The sequence below is a fragment of the Chelonia mydas genome, chromosome 4, assembly GCF_015237465.2.
Source record: "Chelonia mydas isolate rCheMyd1 chromosome 4, rCheMyd1.pri.v2, whole genome shotgun sequence".
Taxonomy (NCBI): Eukaryota; Metazoa; Chordata; order Testudines; family Cheloniidae; genus Chelonia; species Chelonia mydas.
In genome coordinates this window covers 35,484,146-35,506,212 of record NC_057852.1, presented here as the reverse complement: position 1 = coordinate 35,506,212, position 22,067 = coordinate 35,484,146, and the positions used below count along the sequence as shown (strand labels likewise).

The 22,067-nt window shown below is 38.3% G+C and overlaps 1 long non-coding RNA gene across 7 annotated transcripts in view; it reads right to left on the bottom strand.

Annotated features, from left to right (window-relative positions):
* The window catches only part of LOC122465568, a 144,181-nt gene that overhangs the window by 61,955 nt on the left and 60,159 nt on the right, over positions 1 to 22,067 (bottom strand). For 3 of the 7 annotated variants that reach the window (XR_006290501.1, XR_006290502.1, XR_006290499.1), the window contains exons 2-3: positions 14,238 to 14,298; positions 3,714 to 3,800 (exon numbers count right to left, since the gene is read on the bottom strand). The exons of 2 other annotated variants lie outside the window; for them this stretch is intronic. This is a non-coding gene — a long non-coding RNA (uncharacterized LOC122465568). The remainder of the gene's footprint in view (positions 1 to 3,713; positions 3,801 to 14,237; positions 14,299 to 22,067) is intronic. 2 more of the 7 variants (XR_006290500.1, XR_006290504.1) reach the window with 1 other exon arrangement.

The following is a 22,067-nucleotide window of genomic DNA, read 5'->3' as shown; positions in this document are numbered from 1 at the left end:
CCTGAATTAAGAAGACTGTATCATACGCCAGTTCCTATCAGTTCTTTGTACCAGTAGAGGGGAAGAGAACAGGGCTTTGATGTGGTGGGGTGCGAAATAGCAGTCTGTGCCACCTGCATAATGTGATCACTTTGCCAAGTTATTTCCACTATTAAAAAAGCATGTTTAATCATTCAAGGGAAAACAGAAATTTTATCCAGCACGATTGTTTCCTTCCAGTGGTGCAAAGTAACTGTAAACTCAGTTTAACCAGACAATTAAGCAGGATTTACAGCTGCTTTGCATTACCAGAGCAGTGCAAAGCAGCCAGAGTATTCCAGTGAATCTAGCCCTCCATGTGCCCATCAGCTAGTGAGAGGGGAAACTGAAGACCAAATTCAGTCCTGTCTATGTGTATGATATTCAGAAGGTAAAGGCACTGAAATCTGATGGGAGGGCATTCAACAATATTAAGGATGAGTTTGCTACAGGGTAGAATTCTGTTGAAAAATTACTTGTGCAAGAGAAGAACAATTAGTATCTGTCTGTTGGACTCTTATATTTAATTGTTTTTAGGGGGGGGAAAAGGCATTTGCTTTTGCTATTAGACCTGACTATACAGAAACTATAGAACTGGGTGCAGTGCTTTCTCCGTAGTTAACATACAGCCAATTCAAACTAATGACTAACAACATTTCTAAAGCCTCAATTTAAACCTTCCTCCAGACAGGTAACTAATAACTTATACTATAACTTGTACAGATGGAGGAACAAAGGTATGCAAGACTGACCATACAATATGCGTAGTACAAGGGAAACCCCTCCCCCCCAAAACACAACTTGTATTAGAAGACACTGAAAATAGGATCACAAGAAAACAGAAGATTAAATTGCCACCAAAATCTTTCAGTAGAATTCCTGGAAAATACCTCCATCTGAGAGCTCAGCAGAAACACAGTGTGAGTGCTAAGGAGCTGAAGGTTGAATTGTGTTGCAAAATTGCTCATTCAGCTTCAGAAGTTCCTTTGCAAAAAACTACCCTTTTCAAAATAACACAAAATATTCAGTTAATTAAGAAAGAGCCTTGTCTGCTAGTCTTTGAGCTATGGAACTGTAGATCTTGTCAATAATCTTATCAATAACTTTCCCCACTCTGATCTCAGTTACACAAGCATGAAGAAGTGAGTGGATTTACTCAGGATTGAAACTGGCCCAATGAAGGGGGAAATCTGCCCACTTGATTGCTTCTGAATAAGGGGCTGGGTACTGCAATATTAACTTACAATATGATGATGAACAGTGATATTAGAGTGGGTTCTCTTAGAAGCTGCATGCTTTTAGTTCATAAAAATTACTTATAACTGCATATTAGTAGCACTATTTTTCTTAAATTTCATTTTAAACATTTAAAAACATTGTTGCTCTCCATAGTGAGAAAGACACTTGCAATGAGAGTATATAGTTATTAGAGCTGCCAGGGGATTTTCTATCAAAATGTTTTTTGATGGAAAATGTGGTTTCCGCAAAAATCAACAGTTTCTGTAAGAAAATATCAATTTTGTTGAGAGATTTAAATGAAAATGAATCAAAATATTTAATTTCAGGCCAGTTTGACATTAATCCATGTTCTCCAGGTGTTTCAAATCAATTTATAGAAGTTACTGTTCAGATGCCTCATATCTCCATTGTTTGCTAAATGGCCAGGCTTCTTTGCTGGACTACACCTTCCATGATGCACCAGGGTCTCCCCTTTGGCTGCGTGCATCATGCGAGTTCCATAACCATAATGCATCACAGGAGACAAAGTCCAACCAGAGAGCCAATAGGGGAGAATACGTGTTTGAGGCATCCAATCTACCACTCTAATGAGGCACCACAATGGCTCAGGCAGCTTTAGTTTAATGTTGAACAGACCCAAAAGGAAATGTTTTGACATTTCCGCATTGAATTTTTTGTGAACTTTTCATTCTACACAGAATATAGATATCTTGACTATTCTTCCAGATTCAGCACAAACAAAAATGTTGAAATATTGGCATTTCCTGTGGGATGTAAATTGTAATTTTTTTTTACGATTATTAACAATCATGTTACTTCCTATTCCTTATGCCTAAAGACCCAATCCTGCAGTCTCTACTCAGGCAAAACTCCCTTTATATTCATACTGAAGTTGTTCCTCCCTTCCGCCTCCCTCAATGCTTCCTTATCACCTTTTATATTTTTCTTATTTGGGTCTACCCCTTTCTTCCTTACCATTTTTTCCCCTCCCTTAAAAAAATGAATTGAGAACTCTAACTCCCTTATGAGGAAATTATAACACACTGTCACATAGTGCAAGGGCACTAACTGATTCTTAGTGAACAAGAGGTTAACTTCAGCTCAGCATCCCCGTTTCTTTGCACAGGTGCTCAAGGGAGAGGCTATGTGAGTGTCTGCTTGGATGAAAGACCGAGAGGGGAATGCCCTTGGGAAGGTAAGTTTCCACACCAGTGGGTCAGAGAACTGCATTATGTCACAAGGGTGGGCATGGCTGTTTATATATTTTAATTTCCGGTTATGAACACTAACACTAGAAGCTTCTGTGCTGAAGCTGGCTTAAATATATATGTAAGAAACAGGGGCCTGGTTTTCAGAAGCTCTGAGCACCTGCATCTCCTGTTGGCTTTAGTTAGAATTCAGTACACAACATCTTTGAAAAAATCAAGCCCCCAGGCCTTCTGGAAAACCTGGGTTTTAAGGCTAGTGAATTTTTGTATGTCTTCAAAGAGTATCAGTTCTTGTTTGTAAATACAGAACTAAAAAAAGGGTTAAAAAGCTTATTAAATTTTTATGAAGGATACCTAAGAAATGGAGAGAGAATCCTCTGGCATATTCCCAAATTCGATGTTTTTCAGTCACAGTCATTTGACTTTTGTCTTCCTCCACAGCCACGCACATGAGACTTCAAGTTCACTTATTAATGTTTAGGAGCATAATGGTGTCCTCTCATTTGTAATCTTTCTGTTCTGCTAGTTTCCTTGATGATGTGAGGAACATGAGTCTACAAGCTGAGCACTGTCTCGCAGGGTTGTGTTCAAGAATGTAATGTCTGAACTTGGGATAAATGAATAATGGATGTTAAATTGTTTACTTAAGACAATGAATGGGGTGCTGGCGTGTTTGAATATTAGCTTTTGTGGTCAGAATCTCAAAGCACGCTGTGCAAGCCAAATTTCAGTTTCCTGTATACTGTTCTGCAGGAAGCTGATTAATTTGGAAGCCTGGCTTGTGGCTTTTTTTTTTTTTTTTTTTTTTGGTAAGTTCATGTTCCATGTTTTGCAGGCACTTGCTGAAATGTGATTTTTCCTCTTGTGACAGAGAAGGCTCCTTGTAAAATCAAAAACTTTCAAAAGTTTCAAGAATGGAAGGCTACACTGGAAGAGTCCCTTTGGAGAAAGGAGGAGCTGAAGTCAAATATGAGGAGGTGGGGGTTCCAGACTCTACCTGCCTATAGGGTTCCTGTCCTCAAAAGCGCCAGCAACTGAAGAGGACTATATAGGTCATTCACTGCCACCACATACTACAGCTGTCTCCATTTTACTCTTGGAGAGAAGGGGAGGGAAATGAAAGGCATCAGATAAAAAAAAGTGATTGTTTCAAAGAAAGAAATTATAGGAGATTTAATTAGTGAGGTTTAGCCCCATTTGGCCTTCATTACTACCCTCCATTGCTGCAGAGAGAGAACTATACAGTACCTTTGAATGCCCTCACTAAAACAGGATGCTGGTAGAGGTAGATATGCGTTCAGAAGTGTCTTTGGAGTTGTAAGATCTGGGAGCCTGCTGGGAATCAAGGAGAGACAAATGAAGTTAGTGATGGCTGAAAGATAGAGAGGTTTGGTTTGGATAAGTTCTGAAAAGGTTGGATCGTTATCTGAAGTTAACAAAAATATATCGGACTTTTTTGGATCTTTCTCCTCTTCCTTCCTGTTTCATCCTCTCCCTGCTTTCCTGACCTTTCTTCTGCCTCCATCCCTCCATTATTCTCATCCCTACTTCTCTGAACCCCAGGAAAGTATTCCAGTTCTTTCATCTTGACCTGACCTGATGTATGCCCTGAGTTTAGGTGTTACATGACTTATGAGGTGCAAATCTCAGATCTGTCATATTCTCTGCTAGGCTACGTTATTAACATCTCTAACATTCTGGGGCTTCCTGAGGTGCCCGGGTATTAGCAAGATTTGAAGACAGTAGCCAGCCCAAGGGACCTTGACAAGCTTTCTGGCATCTGGAGAAGGATTTCAGCAAGAAAGAGGTTTAGCAGAGGACTGTTGGGAGTCACAGAAAAGGACAAAGGCACGAATTCTATCTTTTATGAATCCATTCTATTCAGGACAAGATCTGAGATGAGGATAGGAGTGGCTCTTTTTCTAACTTATTCATCCATATCCAACAAGGGACTCCATTTAAAAAAAAAAAGTACAAAGAATGGTAAAGAGAAGGATTTGAGTAGGCAGGTAGGAAAATAATGGCAGATGGATGAAGAGAAACCTCAAAAGGTTTGGATGAATTTGTATGTTTAAGATAAGTATCCAGTTTTGGGGGGCACTTCTGAACTCGATCTTTGTACCTTTAGAGGTTTTGCCATCACTAATGTTTACATCATCAAAAAGTGTGTGTGTGTGTGTGTGTGTGTGTGTGTGTGTGTGTGTGTGTGTGTGTGTGAGAGTGAGTGAGTGAGTGAGAGAGAGAGGAGAAAGAGGCTGATTTATGAATCTGAATTCTTGGAAAGACAAATTAATTGCAGTGTGGCACTTCTCTGTAAACTAATATTGACATAGAGGACAGCAGGAAGAGATGAAGACAATGAGGAGACCCTGTAGCACTTAGCAATGAGGAGACCCTGTGTCACCAAGGCCTATTAACCAGACATGTACAGAGGCACTAAATTTGTTTGGAAGAAATAAATGTACATCCTAAAGGTGAATGCAGTAATAATAAGCATTTTACAAGATTATCCCCTTACAAATGCACACAGCAGAAATGATTACACCCCAGACCTCTGATTAATGCTGGGCCTATCTTTTAAAATACATATATATATTGGACATTCAAAACTATGTGTAATAACAAAAGGTGAAAGCCTATGAAGGAATAAAGAGAATGGATATATATAGCCTGATCCACTCCCCATTAGAGTTGACTTAATGACTTCAACTGACTCTAATGAGCTTTAGATCTGGCCTATAATTCATGAAAATCTGTTACATAAAGACATCTCTAACTACTTTTATATGGAGTGTCTTGCACCAGATTATTTGTATTACAATGGAGTATGCAGAAGTAATACTGATTGTGCTCACTCTGGGCTCTTATGGCAATGAGCTGTGCATCTGATCAGGAGGAAAAATGTAAATAAATGGTTTATTTTTCACCTAAAAAGGTCAAGAAGATCATAGTTTTCACGTTGCCCAAAACCGCCCCTATTCCCTAGGCAATCATATTGGAGTGTTCTTGGAAGAGGTGCAAATAATAGTACTTGTATAGCACTTTACATCTTCAAACTGCTGTTTGAATATTAACTAATGCATGAAACATTAGCAGGCTTAAGTTATACAACTTTACAGCTCACTTGCTGCATTTATCTTTACTGCTGCATCTCCTTTTACACTCATATCAATTTAAAAAAGTTATATTCACTTGTAAGATTTTTTTTTTTAATCGGCAAATGGGTTTATTGTATGCGGTGGGGTGAAAAAAAATGTGAAAAGTGCACTTTTGGGGGGAACTGACCTAGCAAAATCTGGGACTGAGGGTATCTGCAAAAAATTATACGATTAGTATTGGCACTAACACTTCCTGGATCCATTAAGCATGCGCGTATCTGCCAATGCATTTATTTGACAGCTTGCAGTGAGCTCATTGGAAATGCTCTGCAGCCCTTTTCTCACAGAAATAACAGAAACAGCATGACAGCCAGATATTGCAAAAAGTATTCAAGACAGAAACTTAAGCCTTTTAAAAATGACAAAGGCAGTGAAGAGGGTGCAAATATTATGAAGATGAGTATTTTACCTTTCAAAGAATTCAATGAAGAGACTAAAAGCTCAAGGGCTAATCTAGAAAATGTTTTTCTATAATTTAGGCCTGCATGTCTCAAGCACCATGAAACCTGTCTCATTCAGATGAGAAATTCCATTACTGCATCATTGCCTATATATTGGCGATCAGGGAATGGGGAAGGTGCAAGGAACTTTGTGCTCCCACTCACCCACCTACCCCTTTCCCTTACTTGTGCATCTTACAGAAGGAGCAGGGATAATCACAGTCCCTATGTTTTAGGGAGTGTAGGGATTGTTCTCTCCACGAGCCACTGGGGAGGATGGACATTGTCCCACAATGGTGAGAGGGTGCTGGGGATGTGATCCCTCTACATCAGCCTGCAGAGTGGGCCAGGCACACCAGGGAAGTACACTGCATCATTCTAAAGGATATTGTTGCCTGCACATCTCGCTACTGCGCTGGTGCAAGTGGGCACAATCCCTTCCTGTGTATCCTCCTGGAATGGTGCCCTTACAATTTAGCCCTTAGAAATTGTTTTCAGAAGAAATGTAAAGACATGCTGGCAGAGTGAGCATCAAACAGCTTTAGAGCTAGTAATAATTTCAGATGCATGAGAAATACTACCCATTGTTACCTTTTCTTTAAACTTATAGTATCACGCTCATGGACCTGAAAATGCTGTTTGAGCTATACTATTTTTCATTTCCAGAGCCACCATTTCTGGGGCTGAAATAGCAGTAAAAATTGTCCAAGAAAGTATGAAGATACAGTAATAGCCTCCCAAGGGGCATGGAAGAGCCAAAAGCAATGTCCAGTATTCCTGAAATTCAGTGGGATATCAATTCTGTGAATGTTCTGCTTAGATAAATGACACTTCTGCCAAAGGCCCAACTAGCTATCTTTCAATCCTAAATCTTTCCCCTTCACTTGTACTTGTTTTTCACAGTGGTAGTTTTATCATTAAATACATTTGCCAGATTTTCATAAAGCTAGATGCCTAAAGTTATGCTCATAAATCAGTATTTACATGTCTAATTAAGTGGGCTAACTTTCAAAAGTGCTGAAATCCACTGAAGTAAATATGAAATAAAAACTATTTAGACTTGATTAGCCAGCTAAATCGTTCAGATTGCAAGTTCTTTGGCACAGACACGGTCATTTATTATACGTTTGTACAATTCTTAGCACAGCAGTAGTGTGGTCTGTAGCAGCTACTTCAATATACAAGTTTAATAAAATAAATAATTTAATTTGATCACTACAAATAGTGTTGGATACAACTGAGTTTGCCTAGAAGTTAAAGATTTCTTATATTTTAGCTTATTCATGTTCTTTTCCATTTACAGAGTCCCACACAAAATGGAGAATCCTCCATCTGGGAAAACTGGTTGGGGCTCCTTAGAATTCCGAGTTTCAGAATTATATATAGTTCACCCAATTAGCCTTATTACTTCCCTAGCACTCAAACCATTTCCACACTATGGACCATCTATCTGAGGTACTTATATGTCCCCCTCACTAGTGTATCTAAGTGCCTCACAATCTTTAGTATATTTATCCTCCCAACAACCCTATGAAGTAGGCAAGTACCATTGTTCCCATTTTATAGATGGAAATTGAATCACAAAGAGGCTAAGTGACTTCCCCAGGGTTACGCAGGAAGTCTGTGGCAGAATGAACCTGGGTCTGTTAAGTCCCAGGCTAGCACCCTAACCACTAGATCATCCTTCCTCTTTGGGGAATCAAGCAGTAATTTTTGATGGTAATGAAACATGAACACTAGGGTCCTGATTCTACTTGCACCAGTGTAACTTCACTGACTTCAGTGGAATTATTCCTGATTAACACTGGTGTAAGTGAAAGGAGAATCAGGCCTCTAAGTCCTGTCCAATGAAAAACATTATTTCATAGTGAATGAACTCTGCACCTCACTAAAGCAATTGGATTAAACATTTTGAACTAACACAGAATCCATGAATTTTAAAGCTACCTTGAGTCTCCTCCATATAATTCTAAAAGAACACAATATTCTTCATGCTAATGCAGTGAAGATTGGATCTCCACATTTCAATATGTTGATGAATGCAATTGTAAAGAGACATTAAACTGCAGAATCATTTTACTTCCAAATTTTTGCTAACTTAACACACCAAGAAACCAATACTTGAAGACAAAGACATGCTATTTTGTGATGAAATGTTCTTAGACATTGTCTGCTAAATCCCTATAATTAGCATGGCCCCTGGTGAATGTCACTGGGTATTTGATGAAACAGGGCATGAACTCTGCAGCAACACCCGGGGGGGTCCGTAATGCTATCCAGAATGGCTCTTGGAATTTTTAACTACTAGATATGTTCTCCTTATCTAGGAAACTCAGGGGAGAAAGGCATTTGTCCAGTCTAATGACCCCTGTTAGCAGATTTATGCCACCTCTCTCCCACTCTTTCTTCCCTCCCCACTCTACTGATGTTTAATTTGAGGATTTACTAAATTTCAGAAAGTTTATATTTAGGAAAAGAATATTGAATTAAACTGGTCAAGGAAACAACCAGTGAAGCCCATTTTCTATTTTATTGTATATGCTTGTTTTTGCCATTATTATTGCTCCGTTATTAAAAATACAACACAGAGATATAATCTCGAGGGGAAAAGATGCCTTCTTTTCAGAAAAGAAATAATTTTATCAAATACAAAAACGTCAAGCAGCTCCACAGGATTAAATTAAAAATGTATATTAAATAGACAAGCTGACCTAGGAAAACTTAGCACTATCTCATTACTATCAAGAGTAGTCATTTCATCCTGAACATGTTACCCAGTCTTTTACTTTCCTTCACAAAGACACAGAATACAAGCTATGTCACTATTCTCTTTCTTCAGGTATAATCATTTACTTTTCATATTTCAAGTGGCAATAATTCTCACCAGAAGCATTGAGTCCTGAAATATTATAGAATTATTTCAAATTGAAATATTAAAGACTTCAATATTAAGGTCAGATTTTTTTTTCTTCTGAATGAGACTTCACAGTTACAATCAATTAACAGTGGAAAGGAATTGATTTTACATAATCTTGTTGGTCAGATTTGCAAAATGAAAGCCAGAGTCTGTTTTGGAAACAGGTCCCATTTTATGCGCTGTATTGTTTTATTTTGATGGGGTTGGTGTGTGTGTGTGTGTTGGGGTAGGGGTGGTGATAAGGGAACAGTAGATTGAATGAAAGGTTCCAGTTTAGCCCTTTTCTAATATGTCCTAAGTAGTGCATGCTTCCAAGAAAATGATCACACACGTCCGGTGAGCTGGAATCAAGAAAGGAATAACGTTTCCTGTTATATTAAGGACTAACTCCTTGATTAAATGACAGGTTTCAGAGTAGCAGCTGTGTTAGTCTGTATCTGCAAAAAGAAAAGGAGTACTTGTGGCACCTTAGAGACTAACCAATTTATCTGAGCATAAGCTTTCGTGAGCTACAGCTCACTTCATCGGTTGAATGCATCCGATGAAGTGAGCTGTAGCTCACGAAAGCTTATGCTCAAATAAATTTGTGAGTCTCTAAGGTGCCACAAGTACTCCTTTTCTTTTTCCTTGATTAAATATAGCCTCAAAACAAATAACCTCCCTCTGTGTTAACTAGCCTAATTAATCTTCATGCTAGATTAACTTGATAAAACATTGACCTAATTTAGGATTAAAAGATTACCAGTAACATTTTGAGCTGAAAGATGTAACATGCCTCATGTCAACACAGTAATGACAGAATTAACCCTGCAAGCCCTCTTGAATCAGTGCATTAGATGCTGCTACTTGAGCAGGGTTTAGATGGCCTGTTAATGGCTGCCATACAAAAAAGGCTAATACTGAAACATTCACAGCTAGCTGAGCAGACCCACTATAGGTCAGACACATACTAAGGCAGGCCATAAAGTCAAAAGGGAAAACGATCGAGCATACTACATGCAGACTGAAGATGTGCTGGCTGCTACATGTCAAGTGAATTCTACAGTCAGATAGGTGTTTGGCTCTAGTAATAAAATAAATTGGATGGAAGCTCTTTGACTTTTTTTACTAATAAAATAAAGGAAGTAACAGTGACATTTGCTTCTGCCTCAATAGAGCATCGCCATCTTGGATTTTACTCAGGGATGTCAATAGCATCAAAAAAGCCAGTTCGCGGGGAGAGGGGGAGGTGTTAAAAATAGACAATAGATTACAGCATAGAGTGAGACAAACTGTGCTTCCAAATATCGAAATGCCCAACACATCTCACATTATCCATTTCAAAGCTCTCCAGATAAAACTTGCTCCACTCATTATAGCAGATGCTACAATTTAGAATGCAACTAGAATATAAATCCTTCATTCACTCACGCAAAGATTTTCCTTCGGGGTTGGAACTTCCCATGACTGGTCACAACTGAATATATCTGGAAAGTATGAAAAAAATACATAGTTTTGGGGATATTTCATAGACCATTAAAGGACAAAAAGAATATATTTTATTTCACTGAAAAAAAGGAGATGCTCTGACTTGCTCATCAATGGATGAATAAAAGTTACCTCAAAACCGGTGTCTAGCTAGTCTTCATAAATGTGTTGGTTCTACTGCGCTAACAAGAGTAAAAACGTGGTCATCACTTATTTGACTCAGTAAAGTAAGTAGAAAGAATAGTGAACACACATAGGGAGCAGATCTATTGAGTAAGGTGTTGGCATATTTAATACTAACTTTTCAGAGTAGATCTGCCCCTTTATCCGTGATTCTTCTAGCCACTCGCTTAATTTCTTTATTGTTTCCCAAGTCTTGAATAGTAAATATTCACAGGAAAAGCTGACTACTTAGGACCAGACTGTCTTTTATTTGATTATGTACAGGTGATGGGGTTGACAGTGCAAACACCCTTTATACCCTATACAGGGCAAGTCCTTGTTCTTGAGAGGATGCAGAAAATACTCCATCTATGCACACTAGAGGATGAAAATTGCCCCAAAGGGGCTGATAAGGATCAGGGAAGAGACAGAGCTATGGATCGTGTAGAGTGGTTACAGGGGATCTAAGAGACTGCCCCCAGGATTGACAGTTGGACAGGGACCACTACAGACTAACCTTAAGCGAGTCAAGCTTGTGAAAGGATGATACAAAATACTGTAAACACATGTAGCCAATAATTTTAGTTTATCATCCATTTATTGTGTGATGTTATGATTAATTGACGTCAGATTATATATAATCATTGTATGTTAAATAGGAGTTAAATTGTAGGATTATAGAAGTATAAGACTGATCAGTATCTCGAGGGAATCATATTAGATATCTAAGTAAGGAAGGCTGAAATGCAAGACCTGAAGCCTGCAAGATTTTAGCTTAGCTATTTTAGGCCTTTGAGATAAGAAATGTTGACATAAGTAAGTGACTGAAGAATAACCCAATGCCCTAAGATTATGGGGAAAGAGATACCAAGTGGTAATACTGTGACAAATTAGCTGGAAGATTAATTTTAAATCATAACAATGCTATAGAGGCACATTGGTCTCCAACATTGTCTTAACCACAGGATACAGGTTGTGCATCAGCGCTAACGAGAATAAAGAGAACCTACAAAACCTACAGATATCGGGGTCCCTTATGTTTCTAGGGGACATCAGACCAATAAGGAAAAAGAGGGTTGACACTTTCATGTACATATGCAGAATGTAGGTGTAGACAGAATCACATTATAAAAATGTGGTGCCCAAAGCAGGAAAATTGAGCGTCCTATGGGAGAACTCCAGCAGGAACCATCCCTTTACTGATGATCTATCCCCGAGAAAGAGCCATCAGACTCCAACTCTGTCTAGAAGGATGTGGGTATGTCTGTAGTTATAACTGGTGCCTGGACACATTTAGGAGTAGTATATACTGTGACATTAATAACTTTGTTGCTAACTTTAAAATTTATAAATGATAGTGGACCTTATTCTTGTGATTGCGTGTGTTACTTGCCTATGGTTTCATAGGTTCCTATGAGCTCTAGATCGAAAACGAGCAGAGATAACTCTGCTGAATTTAAGACTATAGCCATCAGAGCCGAACCCTCGATGGTGTAGTATAACATCACTAAAATTAACTTTAAATAAAATTAAAAGCTGCACACAGATTAATTAGAGAAGGACCAAAGCAAAACAGAAAAAAAAATGGTCTCTCTTGCTTTGTCAGTTATTCTTTTTTAAAAAAGGAGGACTTGTGGCACCTTAGAGACTAACCAATTTATTTGAGCATGAGCTTTCGTGAGCTACAGCTCACTTCATCGAGCTGTAGCTCACGAAAGCTCATGCTCAAATAAACTGGTTAGTCTCTAAGGTGCCACAAGTCCTCCTTTTCTTTTTGCGAATACAGACTAACACGGCTGTTACTCTGAAACCATTCTTTTTTAAACAATTTTTGCAATATTGTAGTATTAGCCTTTGGCTAATTTGGGAGGGCTTTTTATTTTTATGCATACCTTACAAAAGCTTAATATAAATCATATGACATGCACTCTCCCCCCACCCCCAGAACCCCCCCCCCAGGAGGATAAATGGAGGAATTTTTGCATTTATTTCCATTAAAACCCAGTGCCCCTTGATAATTTATTGCTGTAGCTATATCTATGCATTATGACATTTTTTCCTATATTAAAAAAGGAACAGGATATTGAAGTTTTCCTAAAGCTACTATTACTAATGTCCCAAAACAGTATATTTTGAAGTGTTTTATTATACTCTGTCACTTACCATAAATTCATGAAAAAGAAATCAATTATTAATCCTAGTTTGGTCAGTCAACTTGGCACAATATAGAGAGGTTTTGAAAGCTGAGTAACAGAATTAACAGCAGTTCTCTTGCTTTTATTCTTCTAGACTAACAGATTGCAGCCAAACCAAGCTGTGCTGCAATTCTCATCAGTTCTTAAAAGCTACACAGGGTGGGTGCTAGGTCAGTATGTGGATGGGACAACATACAGGAACACTCAGTTTTTCATGAGATGGGAGGCCTTACAAAAACCAATTTGCATAGTAATAGAGAGAACCATATTGCTAGATGTGCTGTATTTTCAGTTAGAAGTAAAACTCTTGACCATCACTGGTTATTAGTAAGGCTATGATATTCTTACAGCAGTCACAGTGGTAAAGGAAATCATGAATTTAAATAAATTCTGTAAAATCTTGGAAACGTCTGTAAAAATACATTTGATTAAGCTCCCACACCAAGTGGCATTGCAACCTAGTGCACACAGTTGTAATTTTAAGATGCTTATTGTAGACAAATGAACTAAGCAGAGAGGAGTAAATGTATTGGTATGCTCTAGATGCTTTGTGCCACAATCCCAGTTTATGGTCAACTGTGATGCCCCAGTGTACATTGTACTGAAAGTTGCAGGTACCACAGAGCCCTGTGGGACCCTAGAACAATTCAACAGGAGTTATGGTTAATTCTGTATAAAAAAATTCCACCTAGCTTCTCTATTGTTTTATATCTTTTCGCTATTAAAAGTGTTTTTTTCTGTCATTTACAGACTCTTAAATGAAAGACATTTATTCCTGTGAAGAGAATTAAGACAGTTCCAAATGGTTTCATTTTTATTGTTACCAGGAAAATAAAAACTACACCTCACCTTTTCATTTGACTGCATTCTGCCAGGGTATTAAATTAATTCTCCTCCCTCTTCCATTAAGTGGTTCGCTTTTAGTCGGTGTTCAGTGCTGAAGTTACTTGGAGTACATGTTGAGTTATTAACTTTCTCCTTACTTGGATTTATTGTGAAAGTTTTCATACTCTATTACAAAACTGAAAAAATCTTTTGGTGGCAAACCATAGTAAAGGTTTAACTTTTCAGAAGTGTTCCTTTATTCTAGATCTGAACCTGCTTCCACTGCTATCAAAGGGATTTTTTTCCATTTAAGTGAAATGGGAATGGAATCCGCTTCACTATGCATACTGTCTGTCACAATTACTATCAAAAATAGTTTGAGATACGCTGGTGACAATCATTTATATGACTAGATAAAAGCAATTACAGTATCACTAATTATATCCACAGTAGAACCAATCATTACAGCTTGTCTAAAATTTGTCAAAATTTAGATGAAATAAGAGGGAAATAGGTCAATGGCATTTTTGTGAATTCTCCCTCTCCCCTGATTATTTACCTGCTCTTAACCCTAGTCATTGAACACAATATCCAATAATTAAACCTACTTTGTTTTCGTCCAAGGACCTCTGAGAGCTTCAGAAACATTAAATTGGCCTCTCAATACCCCTGCAAAAGAATAATATTCTCACATTACAAATGGGGAATTGAGGCACGGAGCTTAAATAATTTGTTCAAGGTTGCACAGCTAGTCAGTGTTCGAAGCAGGAATAGAATTCAGCAATACCAATCCAAAGGCTTAAATACAGACAAGCACTTAAGCACATATTTAAGTTTAATCTTATGAGTAGTCCCCTTGACTTCAAAATTAATTATGAGTTTAAGTGTCTTGTTGAATTGGTTGCTCTATCACTAAACCTCATCTCCTCTCGAGCTAGTCAACATATATTTTCTGGGAGGGTACAGAAAAGATTAACTTTATTCATGTGTGATCTCACGATGAGCTCAGAAATAAAGACAAATATTTTATAATTTTAAAATAGTGATCTGGGGCCAAATCATATCTTCCATTTTCACAAATTGAGGGAAAGGGGATGTAGTGGCTGGCATGAGACAGAAGTAGAGGGCTGAATTGTTTCTCCTTCTCCTGACCCTAAGAAAGTTTCTCCATGGCAGCTCCAAGGACTCTCGAGTCCACACATGGGAAAGGAAAGGGGTATGGCTAGGGGATAGCCACTGCATGCAGCATCAAACTCACCTGCACCATGAATCCATGAGTTTGTTAAATTGTCAGCATGAAATTTAGATGGTTTACCTCTGTATACCTTAGAGTATGATATGTCCAAACTGTCTTCATTGCATACAACCTGCCTCAGAAAAATCCTCCATATCTTTTGGCCAGAACAATCTCAAATCAAGATCTATTGACACAGTGCAGCCAAGAGGATCTGAGTACCATCATTGCCAGGAGGTGTTGGAGATGGATTGGCCATGTGCTTTGGGTGGAAACTGATTCCATCACCAGAGTAACAGTAAGATGGACACCTGAAGGCAAGCGAAAACGAGGCCGCTCGAAAACAATATGGCGAAGAGCTGTGAAGGCTGAGCTGAAAAACCTGGGGCACAGCTGGGGAACCATTGAAATATTTGCCAGAAAGAGACAGGAGTGGAGGAGCTTCGTCACTGCCCTAAATGCCCGAGGCGTAACAGGAATATGATGATGATGACCTTAGAGCACTATTTTAGGAGGCAATTCTAGCATTAGTGGGCACAAGGTGATCCCAGAACCTGCACTGTCAGGAACCAGGACCCACGGCACAGGACATCCATGTGGATGATCTTAAATCTCCTACTATTTCTGTGGGAGAGAATAGTTGAGGTGAGGGAATCTCTCAACACCCCCAGCCACTGAGCCAGTTCCATGGGGATGGGGAGGACGAAATGATGTTTAAGAATGACAAACTTCCAGGGAAATTCTCTGAGAGTGTTCAGATCAGTTTTCCTTCTCCATGTGGAAATAACTGCCCAGGATCTGATCTGGCCTTTTGTTCTTACAACCTGCAGTTTAAATGCTGTGTATGTTCTACTTATTTATAAATCTCTCACTCTCCATTTTAAAAAAATGTGTGTGCTGTGTTAACATTACCTGTGCTCCTAAAACGTTTTGGGTGATCAACAGCTCTGCATGTCAAACAGCATATACTACTTGCTTTAGCCAGCAATATAAAGAAGTGAGATAAAAGGGCTGGGTGAGAAAGCCATAGTAATTTTATAGGAATCCTCTCTGAGATTATGACTCTCCATCTTAGAAAGTTATTTCAATGTCTCCAGAACAAAACCAAAACCTTTTAACATTCAAAGTTGTGAGTACTCTTAGTTTGCTACCAATGTTGTCTTCAAACCACAATCACATCTATTTGGTTTTTAAAACGACCTTCACACCATGATTGACAACCAAAAATTGTATCAAAATTCTTATATATAAATGAGTTGATGAGGCTGATGCTTTTCATTATTCCCGATTTTAAAGTAAAGCTACGTCTACCCTGCAAAAAGGGCGTTCTTAACACACGTTAACTATCCCATGTTAGTTAACTTGGGTGAAAAAAGCAGCCTAACTTGGCAGTTAGGCTTTTAATTGAGTTTAGCAGCTCAAGTTAATGCGTAGAGGGCTCTCAGGCTCACCAAACATCCTGGGTCTGAGCTTGGGTGCTAGCTGGAGTCTCTGCCAGAGCTGTAACATGTACCTTATTTTTAGTGTGCTGGTTCAAGCCCAGCTAGCATGAGCCTTGCTCCCAGCTGCAATGTAGGCATACCCTAGGAGAGCCTGGAGTTGAACCTGAGCTGATAACCTGACTTAACAAAATCTAGTTTGTGTCTTCACTGTTATTTTAGGCTGAGTTAGCTAACCTGAGTTAAGAATGCACCTTGTTTTCCAGAGTAGACATGCAGGGTAGGGATAGGCTCCAGAGCGACCTAGACAAATTGGATGATTGGGCCAAAAGAAATCTGATGAGGTTCAACAAGGACAAGTGCAGAGTCCTGCATTCAGGACGGAAGAATCCCATGCACCACTACAAGCTGGGGACCGACTGGCTAAGCAACAGTTCTACAGAAAATGACCTGGGTATTACAGTGGATGAAAAGCTGGATATGAGTCAGCCGTGTGCCCTTGAAGGCTAACGGCATATTGGGCTGCATTAGTAGGAGCATTGCCAGCAGATCGAGGGAAGTGATTATTCCCCTCTATTCAGCACTGGTGAGGCCACATCTGGAGTATTACGTCCAGTTCTCCCCCCGCCCCCGGCGAAAGGATGTGGACAAATTGGAGAGAGTCCAGCGGAGGGCAACAAAAATTATCAGGGGGCTGGGGCACATGACTTACGAGGAGAGGCTGAGGGAACTGGGCTTGTTTAGTCTGCAGAAGAGAAGAGTGAGGTGGGATTTGATAGCAGCCTTCAACTACCTGAAGGGAGTTTCAAAGGGGATGAAGCTCGGCTGTTCTCAGTGGTAGCAGATGACAGAACAAGGATCAATGGTCTCAAGTTGCAGTGGGGGAGGTCTAGGTTGGATATTAGAAAACACTGTTTCACTAGGAGGGTGGTGAAGCACTGGAATGGGTTACCTAGGGAGGTGGTGGAATCTCCATCGTTAGAGGTTTAAGGCCTGGTTTGACAAAGCCCTGGCTGGGATGATTTAGTTGGCGTTGGTCCTGCTTTGAGCAGGGGGTTGGACTAGATGACTTCCTGAGGTCTCTTCCTACCCTAATCTTCTATGATTCTATGATCCTTCGCAAACTATTAACTGGTTATATTGGTTGGTTGGCTGGATTCCCTTTCTGCCATTTTATTTGATTGCTTTTAGAATGAAAGTACATAACTATTCCATTACTGTTCTTATACTGTATTTAGAAGCAGAAAGGGATGAAAATAGCCAAGCACTTTTCTCCTTTCTCCCTCTCTCCTCACATAGACTGAAGACTTATTTGTTGGCCTGTGTGAGAGTGTGGGTGTAAGCCTTTTATGATACAATATCATCCATACCCACAGTAATACTGAAAGTTGTTTGTAAATGCAAATAGCAATCTTTTTAACAACCCAGAAATATCTCTTTTTTTAATAGTGGTGTTATTGGGGTAAGGAGGAAATTGGTTTAAGTAACAACCATTTTACAAAGCGTAATCAGATAAATGACAATGATATATAAAACTGACACCTTGTTACTTAATATATCTGCTTCCCCTGCCTCTTCTACTCAGATCTGCTTGTTTTACTGAGAAAAACAATGTTTTACTTCTTTTAGTTAGAGCTGAGCTAATACCCCCAAAATATTCTCTGAGATATTTGCTCAAATAGAAGTTGGGTGCAGCTATGTTCCCGTCACTTTTGTGGTCACTTTCCATAAATAATTGAGCAAACAAAATTATTAGCAGGAATGTTCACCGAAACAGCACACTTTAGGTGAATAGAGAATATTCAAAAAATCATAAATTATAAAATGTGAACATTTGTATCAGAAACCTGTTTGCAAAAGGTACATTAATTGATCAGGGAACAGAAACATACCATGTGATTTATTTGCCCAGTCAAAACTAATTAATGCATCTCAGATTTCATATATTCAATGTCTGCAACAAACTGCTTGTGGATGGAGTACAAAGCAAGAATTATTATTGCAAAATATTTGCCAAACTATTTCAAATGGTGAATAAGTTTGAGAAAAATCACAATCTACACATGGATAATTCACAAACAGAAAAAGGGATGAATTTCACTGAATAAGTTATTTGCTACATGTTACTGATTCACCTATGTTACTCTTGCAGAGCCAGTACACTTATGGAAGAAGGAGCGGTATTTTATTCTGTCACATGCAACAGGAACAAAATCGTTCACTTGGTTCCAATTTGTAGAATTACCGTTACTAGTGATGAAGTATTGTAAGAAGCAGAAAACATACTGCTTGACTTTCAAATAGTTGAGGTTGCCATATAGTATTGGCATGGGATGGGTGGGGGGAATGACATCAAACATTTGAGCTGTAAATCGAGCAAGTTTGCTACGGAAGTAATTGAAAAAGGCTAAGTCCATGGCATCATTTTGACAGTCAGTAATTCTCCTGCGTTTGATTGCAATTTAAATGCACCTACTTTGGCAAGTTATATTTAATTTATTTGTTAGATGTATTATTCCCATTATAAAATAATAACTGCATTAGTCACCTCCTGAAAAAATCAGACCTGACCGAAGTTCACGAATATTTGCTAGAAACCATTATTCACTGGCTTTGTCTGTGGCCAAAGAAGTCACCGCTCACTAATAGCAAGGATGACCATTTTGTCAGGAACTAACACAGAACTGCATGACACTGACAAGGACAAACACTATTATAATGAAAAATGGTGCAGGTCTTTCTTGAAAAGGGCACGTAATTTGCATTGTATGTCTCCCCACCCCCCACTGGAACTTGTCGAACTCTGAATGCTCTAAACCTGGTTGTATTGTAATGAAATAACCAGTTACAGAAAAATAGGAAATTCACTTTTATTGTCAATAAAATCAGTAGCATCTAATTCTTTTTACTGAATGATTAAAATGTATTGCTCATCAAGTTTTGAAACAGAAATAATTATCTAGGTGAATTGGAGCTACAAAATGGAAAAAGTCTGAAAATTATATTGAACATCATTATTCAGACCCAAATACACAAGAGAGACATCTTTCCCAACCCCCACCCGACCACAAAAAAGTCCAGGTGTTAAGTTTAGTTTTCTAGATATTTTCCCTCTCTTATATTTTATGAATGCAATTTCATATCTGTCTTGCCATCTGTCACAAGAAAGAACAGACATAGAACAGTGGCAAATTCACGTTAAAGATACTGTCTTGGGATAACAAAGAGAAAAATTAATGGACATGGATTTACAAATTATTAATGATTTTTCTTGTCATTTTTTGAAAAATGAAAGCTATGCACGCTGTCTCTCTCCCCAAACAGATTGCATTTTATTCCTCTGCAGTTTGTCCGTCAGGCTTCACTCTGACAACATAATCCAAAACTAATCCAGAGCATTCAGTTTTCCTTGTTGGCTCTCATGCACTCTGCTTAGACAAATCCTGCTACCTGTCAGCCCTCCTGTGTGTGCCAAACAGGCTGCCAGGTTAACCCCTGGGGAAGCTGAAAGACCTGCTGACTTAACCCCTGCTTCCCTTCAAATAATCCACTGTAAATACATAGGATGTTAACAGGCTAACTGTTCTAATCAGGGCTGGATCCCTTAAAATCTGTTTCATACACAGCCCTTAAGAACTGGGGATCTGAGCATCACTGCAGGAAGAGGAAAGGCACTGTTTCCAATAACACAAGCTCTAAGCAGATGGATAGAACACACTGAAAGATTTTAATCCCCTAAACCAGTTTGTGAAAATATACATATCACTTCACTGGGCCATCTCACTGCTTATAAATTCTCCCTAATTGTCAGAACAAAGTAAGAGAGTGCCATAAAAGAAATCCTAATTTAGTTATAATTTAGACTCACATCAGCTCCTTTTCCCCGATTGTTTTTGCCAGACATTATTAAAATTAACTTTTCTATTCTTAGATTTTTTTTTTATGGAGCCTAAAATTGTATGTAGTACAGCTGACTAAATAGAACAGATTTCAATACACTGCAAAATTTACAAAAAAGATTTTAAAACTATTTTGATAGGTAAAAATATACAATTATTTTGCACCATTACTTAAAACAATTCATTCCTAATACATCAAACCTGAAATACAGAGGACAATTTGAATTTACAAGTCTTTAAAAAATACTCACTCTATTTTTTTTTTCCCCCAATTCCTTCTCTTCATTGGAATTCAAGGCACATCTGCTGCTGCAGCATCAACAATCCACAGCAGAAAATAACTTGGGTAAGCACGGCATACCAAGGAACACTTAAAAGCCACACTAAGCTTAGCCACATGAGAAATGTAATAAAACATCGCTCAGCTCATTTAATGTTTGGAAGGCATGATGTCCCGGTTAATATCTGAAGTGGGGGAAGGTAGGGTAAGCCATGGGAGTGTTCCTGAACTCTGCCACAAACAAAACTGGGAAGGTCTATTGTGACTTCTGATAAGAACATTTATTTTACTTCAATTAAATTTCAGGCATTCTCCTGAGAGAAAGAAAGGGAGACTGTTCTTCCCCACCCACATTCATATTTATACATATACGCACACAAAGCACACACCTATCAGCCTCAGGAGTCCTTCGAAATGTTTAAATTGTGTTACAAATTCTTAGTAGCACTGTTTTTATGTAAACTTGTGGACCTAATAAATAGACCGTCACCTTATACAAATCACAAATTCAAGAGATATTTAAAATAATCCTTCCCCTTTTAATTAAAGGGTACACACTTAAAAGTCCATTCTTGCTTTCAAGAAATTACTGGTTTTATAACTATGCTCAGTTTTTACCATAGCAAACAGATCTGAAACCTTATTTTTTAAGCTCACCTATTTTTAGATCTTTACAAGGTCTTATACTTTCTAGCAATATCAACATGCATATTTCGCAATATACATTTTTACATAAATTACTGATTCTTTAACATGACATTTTATGAAAACCAACAGTGAATGTGTTCTCTTAATCTGCACTCTCTCTCTCATCTCAAAATGATCATTATTTTGTTGACAGAAAAGTTCAATGGAGTGTCAGACAATAGTTTGTCTTCTGGGAGTTGACAATGTTTGTTGGGGAGAAGGCAGGCGCCTATGAAATGTATCCCTGTCTGAGATAATGCTGTTTTAAATCAGAGTTACTATTTTATTTAGTTTGCTTTTTTTTAAAAAACATGTGCATTCGTTAAATTATTTATACAAACAAATTAAACAACAAAATGTAAACAAATTACAAAGTTGGAAAAGTAAAATGAAATAAGGACTCAATGGCCAAATTCCCATTGATGTCAGTGGGGCCAAGATTTCACTCTCAATCTACTGAAGGCACTAATAGATTCAGTTCTATTGATTAGTATTAATCAATACAGAACAAAATGTTTTAAATTTAAGTTCTGCACAGTAACAAAGCTCAATATTGTACGTAAAATACTGATGCCAAAATGAGGAAAACACTTAGATGTGAGTGCAGTTTCATAAAACAATTAAAAGTTATATTTAGAGGAATCAGTCTCAACAAGATATTAAAGCAAATTCCTAAGAGATAACTCTTTTCAAAGTTATCTTTTAATAAATGTGCATTGTGCAAATGTGCCTTAGCCTCGATTAAATTCTCACAGCACAAGAATTCTTTAGAGAAGAACAGATGGCTATTTTGCTAATCAAAATCTGAAGACGTACCAGAATTGAACTGGAACTTTGAGAATTGCTGAACAAAAATCTTACTTGCAGTTGCCAAAAGTCAGTCAGTCTTTAGGGATGCT